This window comes from Podarcis pityusensis (genome assembly GCF_964106645.2).
Source record: "Podarcis pityusensis genome assembly, chromosome: 14".
NCBI classification, from domain to species: domain Eukaryota; kingdom Metazoa; phylum Chordata; class Lepidosauria; order Squamata; family Lacertidae; genus Podarcis; species Podarcis pityusensis.
In genome coordinates, this window is record NC_138039.1 from 34,149,750 (window position 1) to 34,163,453 (window position 13,704).

The following is a 13,704-nucleotide window of genomic DNA, read 5'->3' on the forward strand; positions in this document are numbered from 1 at the left end:
TATGCATCTTCTCTTTCAATGCAAACACTGAGAGAGAATACCTAGACTTCACACAAATTCCCCAGATACAATGCAATGCAATATGGTAACCAGGTACTTCTTTCTTAAGGGCGAAGTAGGAGTCAGAGTAGTGTCAGCTAATGCAGATTATGCACCAATTCAGGTTAAATTGCCTTGTTGGCATTTTGTGATAAATAAGTGGGTTTGGGGTTGCAGTTTGGGCACTCGGTCTCTAAAAGGTTCGCCATCAGAGCTATTGGGCAAAGATAATTTTTGTATCATTTACTCCGCCCTCTTTTGCCTCTGGCCCCTCTCACCACTCATGTGGCCCCTGGAAGGCTGCCGCAGAAGGGAATGTGACCCTTGAGCTGGAAGAGGCTCCCCAACCTTGCCTTACAATAACCAAGGGCCTTACAGATGTTTTGGACAACTCTCAGCATCCCTAGTTAGCAGATGGGAGGCCAGAGGCTGAGAGGAAGAGGCTTGCCTAAGGATTCCTAGTGAGCTCATGGCAGAGGCAGAATTCAAAGTAGGGTCTTCCCGATCCACAGCTCAGTCTTTTGGCCATCGTGCTACACCAGCTCTCTGGTGTGCCACATGTTCTTCATTTTTAAGGGTGCTGGTGTTATACAAATATCAACCCTGCTAGACTTTCCTGGAAATCAGGGCATTCTGAGCTTCGTATGTGCCCAAGTTCAGTTTTGTGGGTAGGGTGAAATAGGGTTAGGCAAAGATGTCGATTTCAGTTTCTTATTTTTCCGAATCTTAAATTCAGTTCTCCATATGCAGATGAGATTTTTTTAAAAAGAACTTCCAAAAATTCATAATCATTTTAATTTCTCCTAATATGCACATTTCCTCTAATATACTGCACTTTTATACACTAGTGTATATTTTTGTACACTTTACTTGGCTGGAGATTGGCACTGAAAAGGTCAGAGACCTGCAAATTTCAAAAGACAGCCGTGTTTCAGTTCACATGTTTCAGAAAGTGTGGATTAGGTCAAATTTTCCTTGAAACGTGAATGGAATTTCTCCCCCATCCATGCTGTGGAAGTGCCGTGATCATTTTGAGGAGTAGGAGTAAATCTCTCTATGTATAATATAAACCTCTGTCTTTATAATGCAGCATAAGAACAATCGGCACCTCTGGGACATCCAAAGGTCATTGATACACCCAGCCTTCAGCTGGACATTCCCACTTGCTCCATCCCACAGAGGACCAGAGCCTTTAAGGAGGGAATCTTCCTGAAGTCAGAAACCAAATCATCTTCCTCCAGGCCTTTCTTGCAGCAACACATTTCCCCACGGGCCACTGCAGCTGGTTGGGCCTAAACAGATGTTTGTTGCTAATTACACCCTCCCAGTAAACATTTAGAAAGGGAGGAGTAAAAATAGCAACTTATACTTAGCACGAAAACAGGGAACCGATGGTGGCAAAACTCCCAGAAGCTGCCAAAAATGGTTGTGAAAGAAGCATCCCATCCCATTTACAAGAAAAGATATTGTACCTTTATAGGCGGGGGCTGCCAATTAATTTTAGGTAGGCAATGTCCTCAGTTCCACAAGGCTAATGCAAGACAACCGGAGAAGAGAGGGTGGCGCTCCCTTGGCCAATGCCTTACGAAAAGGCCGTCCTGGCTTACCCTTAGCAGCAAAGGGTGTTCCCCCATTTATATTTTAAGCAGCACAAGTTTGGGTGTAGCCAACCTCGCCTTCAGTCTGAGCAGCTTCCTTGGGCTCAAATGAATGCACTTTGTTAAGCTCTTTAAGGACTGCAGCCAAAGCAATGATTTAGGTAGTCTTATGGAAAAAAGATTAAGGGATGCAGGTGGTGCTGTGGTCTAAACCACAGAGTCTAGGGCTTGCCGATCAGAAGGTCGGCGGTTCGAATCCCCGTGACAGGGTGAGCTCCCGTTGCTCGGTCCCTGCTCCTGCCAACCTAGCAGTTCAAAAGCATGTCAAAGTGCAAGTAGATAAATAGGTACCGCTCCGGTGGGAAGGTAAACGGCATTTCCGTGCGCTGCTCTGGTTCGCCAGAAACCACTTAGTCATGGTGGCCACATGGCCCGGAAGCTGTATGCCGGCTCCCTCGGCCAATAAAGCGAGATGAGCGCCACAACCCCAGAGTCGTCCATGACTGGACCTAATGGTCAGGGGTCCCTTTACCTTTACGGAAAGCAGAAAACCCCATCGAAAGAAGAATAGCTATTGAAATTGATGGCCTATGCTGAAATGGCCAGGCTGACTGGGAAGAGCAGATACCAAGAGGACAAGAAATCTAAAAAAGAATGGATTATTTTTGTAGAATACATGAAGGAGCACTGTAAGCACCTAAAAACGTTAGCAGGATTGGATTAGCACTTGTAATATAATTTGATAAAGGACATCAACAAGGAAAATTAATAGTTTGGATAAAGGTATTTAGATGCAGAAATGAGAAGAGATTAATATTGGAAACCAGGGACAGGAGTGGGGGGCAAGTCCAGGGGTTAGAAGAACCCCCATAAAGATACTAGGATTGTTTGTGGTGTAATGCAAAGAATAATGTAAAAATCTTTTAAAAATAAAATTTATTAAAAAAAAAGATTTAGGTAGTCTTAGAAACATTTTACAGACTGCAGTTGCTGCAGAAGCCCCAGGGATACGAAATAGATGGTGCATTTTAGTTCAGGGGTGAGAAAGCTGTTTCAGCAAGAGGGCCACACTGCCTCATGGGCAACCTTCCAGGGGCCACTGCTGGGCAGGCACAGAGGTAAAAGCACATGAAGCAATGGATAGAACTCTTGCCTTTGTGTACTAGGTTACATTCCAACCATGCAAAAATCAGAGGTTGCTGTACACGTCTCTCTCTATCCAGGCAAGAAAGAAAGAAGTGCTATCATAATCTCAGAATACTTCCAGACAGGAAAAGCACTCAAGGAAGCAAAGCTGCTGAAAGAGGGGGCCTGGAAAGGAAGGGGTGTGACATTGGGAGAGTCCCAATGGTCAGAGAGACACCAGGGGGCCACATCTGGACAACCGTCCCCGGCCTGAGAGTCATGGAAACTATAACAAAGCATTTTCTGGCACCTTAAGCTTCCGTGGGTTACGGACTAGAGTCCAATTCACTAGATGCAAGTGGATCTGATGAAGTACAGTCCACTAAACCTTGCACCATAATAAATGTCCCCCTTTCAAAAGTGCCAAAAGACCCTTTCCCTGATGCACCAAAACACAAGTAATAATACCCCTTTGGAAATGGAAACCATAGTTGGGTGAGCACATTCAAAACTCTTTAGTAGAGATCTGCACTCCTGAGCTGAGCTGCTGGGGATCCTCAGGGAGGGGAAATCTTTTTGAAGGTATCTTGTACATTAGTTAAGCCCAAAATTATCTCTCTTGCTTTTCCAACATACATTGAACCATGCAAGCTTCTAGCCCGACAAGCTTGTGTGTCGACTCTCAGAAGCAAGCTTGCCCCCAAAGATAACACATCATTACCCATTAGATTTGACTTCATTTATCAAGTACAACCACACTACTATTATCATTAAAGCTGGGAGACAGTGGAAGCAAAGAGGGGAAACCTCAATTCTGTAAGCAGAAATGCTTTTTCATGTGTGTGCAAATGAGGCATGTATTTGTACCTCTAGGGACTTTCTTTTCAAAGTTTGCTCTATTGTTGATTCAAAGTCAGGAACACTGCGCTGAAGTCTTGCTGCAATGCAGCTCCAACACTTTGATGCCTTCAGCTTACTGACCGTTGCAAATTGCCATTGTTTTTTCGAGGCATTAACAATGCCCAAGTCTTGTCTGGCCAATGTACTGAAATAGCCAGGAATATCTATTTCAAAAGTATGTATTTAAACTCTAGTTTTGCTAATATAACAATCACCAGGTTTCTTTTAACTGCTGTTCTCTAGCACAAGGAACCTCTTTGTTTCGTGTTTAAGACTGGAGACAGATCTAAGATAACTGCTGGATTTTGTTTTCAAAACTAGGGCATCAGATGTTGTTTATTTCTTCATCCAGCACAAAGCCTGGCTATTGGTCCATCTCACTCAGTCCTGTTCCCAATGACAGGTAGTGGCTTTCCAGGGTTTTAGACAAGGAGATTTTAATAGGTCCAGGTCTAGGAATTGGACCTGGGACCATCTTCATGCAGTGCAGATGTTGTGACACTGAGCTACAATGCTAACATGAAGCTGTGCTTGCTGAGGCTGATGGGAAAACAGTCTAAAACAGTTGGAAGTCGCCAGCCCAGGAAATGCTGGCCTATTCTAGTAAGCCTGCTACTTCTTCCCACACTCTGCCTTAAGGCCAATTGCTTTAACACCAATGAGTGTCTCCCCACCATCTGCTTCCCTTAACCCCCCTGCTGATGAAGAGTTCCGGATCTAAAAGCTTAGAAACACAGGAAGCAGCCTTATACCAATTCACATCATTGATCCACCTCAAACCTGTATATTCCACAGTCAGCGGCTCTTCAAACTGACTGTCAGCAGTTTTCACACAGGAGTCTTTTCCTGCTCTTCCTAGAGATTCTGGGGATTGCACCTGAGACCTTTTGAGATGCTCAGCTACTGAGCAATGGAGGCCTTGCTCTCTGTTCTCTGATATTTGCAGTGGTCTAACTAAAGACACTACCTTACTATGGAATTTCTCAGGGGGCAGTGGTACATAGGTACCTTTGCTTTTGTGTGTTTCAAGAGGCTGCAAACAAGATCTTCGTAAAGCATGAAGTTGACAGATACTCTTGATCGGAGCGGCACACAGCACTTAGGCTATGCCAAAGGCAGTGTTCGAAATTAGCCGGGCGCCAGGTCTAAACCAGAGTGCCTACTGCTTGCCAAGCAGAAGGTCAGTGGTTCGAATCCTGTTGCTCGGTCCCTGCTCCTGCCAACCAAGCAGTTCGAAAGCACGTCAAAGTGCAAGTAGATAAATAGGTACCACTCCGGCGGGAAGGTAAACAGCGTTTCCGTGCACTGCTCTGGTTTTGCCAGAAGCGTCTTAGTCATGCTAGCCACATGACCTGGAAAAACTGTCTGCAGACAAACGTCGGCTCCCTCGGCCAGTAAAGTGAGATGAGTCCGCAACCACAGAGTCATCTGCAACTGGACATAACTGTCAGAGGTCCTTTACCTTTACCATGCCTGGGTGCCAGGATGGGGCCTGACGTCTCCACCATCTGGGGATCATTGGATCTGGACTGTTTTCACAAACGTAATACCCCGTCCTGTAGAATTCTATCGGTTATATTTTATCTGCACAATCAGAATGAATTCTGAAACCAAATTGCTTTTTCTGTGCAGCCTGAGCAGGAGTAAAAGGTAAAGGTAAAGGTACCCCTGCCCGTACGGGCCAGTCGTGTCCGACTCTAGGGTTGTGCGCCCATCTCACTTAAGAGACCGGGGGCCAGCGCTGTCCGGAGACACTTCCAGGTCATGTGGCCAGCGTGACGAAGCTGCTCTAGCGAGCCAGCGCAGCACACGGAAACGCCGTTTACCTTCCCGCTATAAAGCGGTACCTATTTATCTACTTGCACTTAGGGGTGCTTTCGAACTGCTAGGTAGGCAGGAGCTGGGACCGAAAGATGGGAGCTCACCTCGCCGTGGGGATTCGAACCGCCGACCATGCGATCGGCAAGTCCTAGGCCCTGAGGTTTTACCCACAGCGCCACCCGCGTCTAGCAGGAGTAGCTACCATTACGAAAAAGAGGTCAGAATAGACCAATATATATGTGGACTCTCGCTGGATCAAGTGACTTTTCTTCTTTAAGTTCTAAAAGCTTTTAATCTAGCTCAAGGTCATCTGAACTTTAATTGGGAATCAATCAGTCCATCATCTGAAAAATAAGACTTTAGAGACATCTTGCTCCAAAACGACAAGAGGACATCCTATTTTGGCGACTGTAACCTTGGTTTTAAGAGCCATTTGGTGCCTAGCTTATATATCTGAGTTTCTAACACTGGAATGGAAAAGAGTTTGTGCCACAATATGACTCTAGTAGTCCATAGGTTAGGAGGCCACAACACCATCCCCTCCCCCTATTTCACTCTGGCCTTTATGAACACCCTGCCTAATAAATCAAAGGCACCCATCTCCGCCTCTGGAATGAAGGGCAAAGGCAGGCTGGCCTTTGGCCGACAAATCAGAATTTAAAGCCTCTGCAAGTTTGCAAAGCAGACAAGTTGCAAAGGCTCAGCATCGTGCAATGAGGCCAAAGAGTCATTGGCAGAAAGGGCTCCTTGGCCAGCTGAAGCACTGCTAATTGTCACTGTGGGGATGTAAACTTGATGAGGAAAGACGCATTGATGTGATTGTGGTTAAAAGTCAAGTCGGTGGTTGTGGGCTGATGCAACAAGTTGATGCCAAATGCTTCCTAGCAGGCATTCCAGCAGAACGGGGTCCTGCTAAGCAGCATCAGAGCAATTTAATTTACTGTCGGCAAGGGAAAGGAAGAAATGCAACTCTCCATAAACAAGCTTCAACATTTGCACTTCCAATTCACCTGCCCTTTTCCTGCAGTACATCTGGCCAGCAGATCTGCCAAGCATCTCTGGCAACAGTTGGAGAGATGCAACCTAAATAAATGCAAGCCTCATCTATTTGGCTTGGGATTGTCCTCAACGACTCAGATCTCCTGTTGCTTGCTGCTGGATTTTTCCTTGTAGGCTTAAATTCTTGGCTGCTCCTGGTCTCTAATGATGGAAAAGTATTCTGTATTCGACCCTCAGGCAATCTGATGTGTGATGTGCAATGCTGCACCTTCCGAACCATAAGATTTTCAGTTTTTAATAAAATGCAAGGCGCTAGTCCTCAGGATTGAGGGGATGCATGAATCACAAGGGCTGCCAGTCATCTAAGAACTCTGAAGGGGTACATAGTTCCAACAAGTCATTTCCCCTGGAAGGAAGAGACACAGGGACTGTTGCTTTCTCACGTGTATTTGCCTGCACATCCAGATCTTAGTCAGATGCTTAGATCTGGGCCTGTTCAGCTGTGGCACCCCATCTGTGCCCCAATCTCCCAGGGAGCTGCTGCTTTGGTACCCTTCTCTATTCTGTAGTGTGTATTTTTGCCATCGTGTGCCCTTACTTTTCTCAGGCCTTTTAAAATACGGTTTTATTCTGCTGCTCTTACACCGTTTTACAGCTTTTGCAGTTTTCACAAGTCAGATTTATTGTTCCATTAGAAAAAAAGGACACGACAGACATTCTCTGCAAGCTGCCTTCTTCAGGAATACTGACGGGAAAGAGTCACCTCTTTTAAGTTACCGTAGTAGATAAAACAACAGATATGGATAAAACAGAGACACATGTCTACATTGTACTCAGGCTGCAGAACTAAATGTTTTAGGCCCAAAATCTTGCTCAACCTGGCACAGAGGCTAGATTTTCAAGCACAGAGTATATACCGTTCTGCGGCACGTCCTTAATTGTAGCCTGTCCACACATTTAACCTGGTCCTGTCTATCTTGTTCCACTTGCTCCCGACTCTGATTGTTGCTTAAGAAGTTGATGAACCAGCAAATTGCTTTGGAATTATGGAGATGAGGCTCACAGTTTGTGCTGTAACTAGATCAAAGGAAGCACACTGGTGGAGAGAAGGGAGCTTTTTAGCCAGGGTGGCCCTGGTTCAGACCTCATCTCAGGCACGAATCCATGAACTGCCTCCAGAAATTGATAGCAGCTCTCATGCTCAAACCTCCCCCCCCACCCCCACCCGCGATTTCAGAGTCATAATGCTTGCTACCTTACAGGATCATTGTAGGGATAACTGAAAAACTATAGCCAAGTGTTAAAAACGCAGCAGTTTCAGTAATACATGCTAATCACAATTTCTTTTTTGAACAACAACAACAACCTTTGTATCCCATCTTTCAGCTCATGAGCTCATTAGTATACGTATCTCTCCATCCTCCTGCCAACACACCCATTTTATTTGATTTATTGAAAGCCATTTATAATATTTTTAAAGATCTCTAAGCAGTATACAATAGAAAAGCGAAGACTGTCATTAAAACAGAAATGGAACAACAACCAAAAAAAACTCCAACAAAGCAGCAGCATCTTATGTTTCATGGAAAGCCTGGACAAAGAGATAAGCATTCACAAGACAGCAAATAGCTGTTGCCTCATGTATGGCAGAGGGAAGGGCACGCCACAGACCAGGGGTAACAGCTGGAAATGCCCATTTCTGTGTCACTGCCCTATGATATTCTGTAGAGTGCTGTGCCACGAGTAGAATTTGCCCACATGATCCAAGTCAGTGCTTCCCAAACTTGGGTCTCCAGCTGTTGTTGGACTACAACTCCCATCATACCTAGCTAGCAGGACCAGTGGCCAGGGATGATGGGAGTTGAAGTCCAAAAATAATAATAATTAGGGATCCAAGTTTGGGAAACACTGATCTAAGTGATCTTACAGGTCTATACAGGGGCAAGGAGTCTTTCAGGCAACCTGCTCCTGAATTGTTGAGGGCTTTATAGGTTAATAACAGGTACCTTAAGCATGGCCTGCTAGCTGATCATCAGCCACTGCAGTTCCTTCAGCGCAGGTGTAATATGCACATCCAGGTGTTCCACTTGACAACCTGGCCATAACATCCTATCCAAGATGCACCTTCCAGACCAATCCCAAGGGAAGCCCCACAAAGTGCATGCCTTTTATCCTCACGTTAATTCTCTGAGGTATGTTAGGTAGATAGGTAGATATGGAAGGTCTGCCCCAGGTTCAGCCAGTGAGATTCATGACCAAGTGGGGACCTGAACCCTCACGATTACAACACACTGGCTCTTAGTGTGGAGACAATGAAATGTACATGCGCTGATGTACAGAGTTTACGGCTGGATGTTCCGAGCCCATGCACACAAGGTTTGTTCCCACGACCAACTAAGTATGTGTAGTTTGGGGCTGGCATTTGCCACTATGATCCCATTTCCCTCTCTATATGGGTTCCGTTTATCCAGATTAGTGTTGTTTGTGAAACCATTCCAGGCTGGCTTCAGGTCTGGTCAAGGTACTGAAACTACCTTGGTCACCCTGGTTGATGACATTTATCAGGAGAAAGGAGGGAGAAGTGTGAACCTGCTCACCCTCTGTGATCTCTTGGTGGATTTTGATACTGTTGACCACAGTATCCCAGTTTTTGGATTCTACATGCTCTAATGGTGGAGATTGATACCGATGAACCGGACGAATAGAGATATGATCAATGGCTTGACAACATGACAATATTAGCAACATATGGACAAACTGCTTATAGATGCAGACTTTCACTAGATAAATATAATGATATTTGGAATGAGTTTATACAGAATATATTAGGTGGGGTTTTTTTATATGTATTAAATGTATTAAGATAATAAGTTATACACATCTTTATACTAATGTATGGAAATGTAACTGACTTCCCCCCTTCTTCATTCTCACACTTTTTTCTCTTTTTGGTCACTATGTTTTTATAAATGAAAATATTCTAATAAAATATAAATCACAGAAAGTCATCATGGGATCTCGTTCGTATCCAGAGGTACCACTGTACAGTGGTATCTCGGGTTAAGTACTTAATTCGTTCCGGAGGTCCGTTCTTAACTTGAAACTGTTCTTAACCTGAAGCACCACTTTAGCCAATGGGGCCTCCTGCTGCCACCACGCCACTGGAGCACGATTTCTGTTCTTATCCTGAAGCAAAGTTCTTAACCTGAAGCACTATTTCTGGGTTAGCAGAGTCTGTAACCTGAAGCGTATGTAACCCGAGGTACCACTGTATTGTGTTTTAATGTTGTAAACCACCCTGGGACCATTCCTGCTAAGCCAAGAAACTAACAGTGTGACCTTGGGTCAGTCACAGTCTTTCAACCTAACCCTACCTTGCAGGGTTGTTATGAAGAGAAAATGAGGAGAAACAGATTCATGTATGCCACCTTGCACTACTTGGAGAAAAGGTGGTATATTAATATGATACACCTAGACAGCATCTTAAAAAGCAGAGACATCACCTTGCTGACAAAGGTCCGTATGGTTAAAGCTATGGTTTTCCCAGTAGTGATGTATGGAAGTGAGAGCTGGACCATTAAGAAGGCTGATCGCTAAAGAATTGATGCTTTTGAATTATGGTGCTGGAGGAGACTCTTGAGAGTCCCATGGACTGCAAGAAGATCAAACCTATCCATTCTGAAGGAAATCAGCCCTGTGTGCTCACTGGAAGGACAGATCCTGAAGCTGAGGCTCCAGTACTTTGGCCACCTTATGAGAAGAGAAGACTCCCTGGGAAAGACACTGATGTTGGAAAAGATTGAGGGCACAAGGAGAAGGGGACGACAGAGGACGAGATGGTTGGACAGTGTTCTCGAAGCTACCAGCATGAGTTTGACCAAACTGCGGGGGGCAGTGGAAGACAGGAGTGCCTGGCATGCTCTGGTCCATGGGGTCACGAAAAGTTGGACACAACTAAACAACTAAACAACAACAAAAAATAGGAGGAGGAAGCTGACATCTCATGCCATCTCCTAGTCTGATGATAAGTGGGAAGGGAGGCAGACTGAGGTTGGTGGGGCAGTGCCCCATTGACCCTAAAGGACTAGCCTTCGCTGCTTATAGGCTGCCTCCAGGATTGCAAGCAGCAAGCCCCAGTGTTTGTCACACTACTGTAAATAGGATAGGCCTTTGGTCAGATCCAGCAAGACTTGTAGGTTATTAACTGGCAATGATTCTCCAAGGTTTCAAATGTGGTTTTTGTTTTGTTTTCTTTGTCACTTCTTCTGCAAGAGGTTCTTTCTTATAAACTGGGGTGTGTGTGTCAGAAACCGAACCTGGGCCCATCCCAACACGAGCTGCAGCACTGTGCTGGAGACAGGAGGGGATTACTGCAATGCATTGTGCACAAGGCTATCCTTAAAAAATATATAATGTTTTGAAACATCCACTAGTGAAAAATGTAAGAGCCCTGCAGAGGCCTCTGCATGATTTTGCTCTTGTGAGATCTCAGTGGACCCCAAAGCCACCACAGCCTCTCTTCTCCTCCCTTCTCTTGCAGAGGCATCAAGGGGTGCCTGCCCACCCAAGTGCCCTTTGGATTCAGCTGCCTGAGGCAGCGGCCTCCGTCTGCCTCATGGATGGGCCGGCATTCACCAGTGAAATTTCAGGCCTAAGTTAGTCACGTTCATTAACATTAAAAAAACTATATTGGAAAATGTACTGTTGGAAAATAAATCAAGATAGCAGGGATAAAGGAAAATTCCTGATGTGAGGGAAGAAGTATGTAAAAAAAACCAACAACCATAGCCTAAATATTTGACCAAACTGCAGGAGGCAGTGGAAGACAGAAGTGCCTGGCATGCTCTGGTCCATGGGGTCACGAAGAGTCGGACACGACTAAACAACTCAACAACAACAACAACAACATAGCCTAAATAGCAAGCAATTCAACTTAGCCTGAATCAGGTGCTTCTGCATACAGTGGCACACGACACACACACAAAGGTTCTCTGTTTGTCACTTTCCAGACAATCATTCTTTTTTTACTAGCATGCATGCCCTCCAAAGCAAGATCCATTGTTTGCTGCTGAATAAGATTATAAACGGCTTGGCTAAGTACTGCAGGAAATGGGGGCTTTTTTGCAGTAAACAGCACCCTGTGACCCAAATATCACTTTCAGTGTATTTCTAGCTATATGCAATTAATGAACAAACACATCCAGTTACAGTAGCTAAGCTTCCTGCAGTCTCTTAGTCTCACACATATAATCATCTGATATAGGTCACACAATATATTCTTTTCTCCCCCACCTCCATGCATGTGTGTGTTTTATATATATATATATTATCTCAGAAGAATTTGGACAACAAAAAAGAATGGTGATCGTGGATTTTAAAGCTGTGTCTTAGCTCAGCAGACAAAGACGACATCATTCCAGAGTGTCATATACCAGCATCAGCAGGGAAGCTAGGTATTTAATGTAGGGAAGCAGCAATCCGTGACCCTAATTAAGGTCTCCCTGGGCGTTCAAATGCACTCAAGAGAGCAGGAAAGGGTTCTGGAAATAATTATATTGCAGTGCACATCACCTTCTAAAAGCTGTTCTCCCTTCTCTCAAAACCACAGACACACATTAAAAGACACTCATATAGAGCACGCATCCGTCCACAATAACCCCACATTGACTTTCGGAGTATATTTTAAAACAACCAGCTCAAGAAAAAAGATGGGTGTTAATTCAACAACCAAAAAACAAACAAACAAAAAAAGCTCAGATCCCATACGGCGAACCCTAGGCTTGTCCTGGTATTATCCTAACCTCATATGCCATCATATAACTATGTAGTAAACAAAGGAGTTCATGTTTTTAACCAGAATCCGCAAGAAAGCGTTTCCCTTCCAACACCATGACTATATATTAAAAAGATGTCAATGTTTTTAAGCTAGCATGAATTTAAAAAAAATATGTTTGCAGGCCAAAAGGTTTTGCATCAAAAGATAAAATAATCGGGATGGGGGTGAGAATAGAACCCACCTCTAGTTTTGAAACTCAGACAGCGATACTGATTTTGGACGCGTTGCGGGTTGTTTTTTCAAAGTCAGGGTTTTTGCACCTCCTGAACGCGCGCTCTCTCTCTTTCTCGCCCTCCCTGCCTTTCTGGTTATTTCCAGCATTATTTGCAAATTGCTTAAACCCTGCTCGCAAAACCCTGGCAGGCAGCAACTAGCAGAGCCCTCTCTCCGAACCCCTGACCTCTCGCGCGGGCTCGTCGGAGCTGGATTGTCCAGGCTGGGCTCAAAAGCAACCTGCTCAGAGGTAACAGCAGTGCCCCCACTTGGATCTCGTTTGCATCCAGATCAGCGCTCTGTATGTTAACTTCTCCAGTACCGACTCTTCCCTCCGGTGTGACGCCTCTTCGCCCCCAAGAAGGATGCTTCATAAAAGAGCGCCTATCAAAAGTACAGTACTCACCTTCAAGATCTCTCCAGGATGATGGTTCCCTTCGCAGATCACAGTAGATTCCTCCGCTGATTAGCACTCATGCCCTCTCCCCCGCCACTTAAAAGTAACTCATTCACATGATACAATGTAATAGGGAGGGGGGGTGATCAAAGTAACTCGTTTCCCCAAACAGGAGGTGGAGGTTGCAGCCTACGTGCAAGGCAGCCAATCAGAAGAGGGAGCATTGTGACGAGTGACCCGGCCGCGCCAATCGATGCGTCTCTTGGGAGAGAAAAGGCGAGCGGCTCAGCGCTTTGATTCACCAATCAGATGGCGCGGAAAAGATTCTTGGGTGGAGCTGTAGGATTGGTCTGAAAGTCTCCAAAGGGGCGGGGGGAAAGAAAGGAGTGCAGTACAGTACAGGCTGGTTGTTGTTGTTTTTATTAAAGGTACAGGCGCCTCTAAATTAGAATAAAATATTATCAATGCTGGTTAGAGGGTAACATAAATAGGGGCTTCTATCTTGAGACGGGGGATTTAAATAGCAACATCCCCTTGAAAAAGCAGGTTTTAATTGCGTGTTTTTTATTGCATAATTCAACAGTTTTAGTCAATTTGTGCCCATCTGCAATCAAAACAACCCCTAAACTTAGGAAACTGCATCGACTTGCATCAGTCTCTTATTACACTTGTCTTTTTTCTCTTTTCATCCCTTCCTTCTGTTTCCCACTCCTCACGTTTTATTTATTTGTTTATTTACATCCTGTCTTGCTTCGGAAGAGCTGAATGTGGTATGC

General features: G+C 44.9%; 1 protein-coding gene across 2 annotated transcripts in view; it reads right to left on the minus strand.

Moving 5' to 3' along the window:
- KLHL25 (kelch like family member 25) overlaps positions 1–13,124 on the minus strand; it is a 30,993-nt gene extending 17,869 nt beyond the window's left edge. For both annotated transcript variants that reach the window (XR_013979225.1, XM_080980399.1), the window contains exon 1: positions 12,938–13,124. The gene's annotated coding sequence lies outside the window, so the exon portion shown is untranslated. The remainder of the gene's footprint in view (positions 1–12,937) is intronic.
- Between the last annotated feature and the right edge of the window lie 580 nt (positions 13,125–13,704).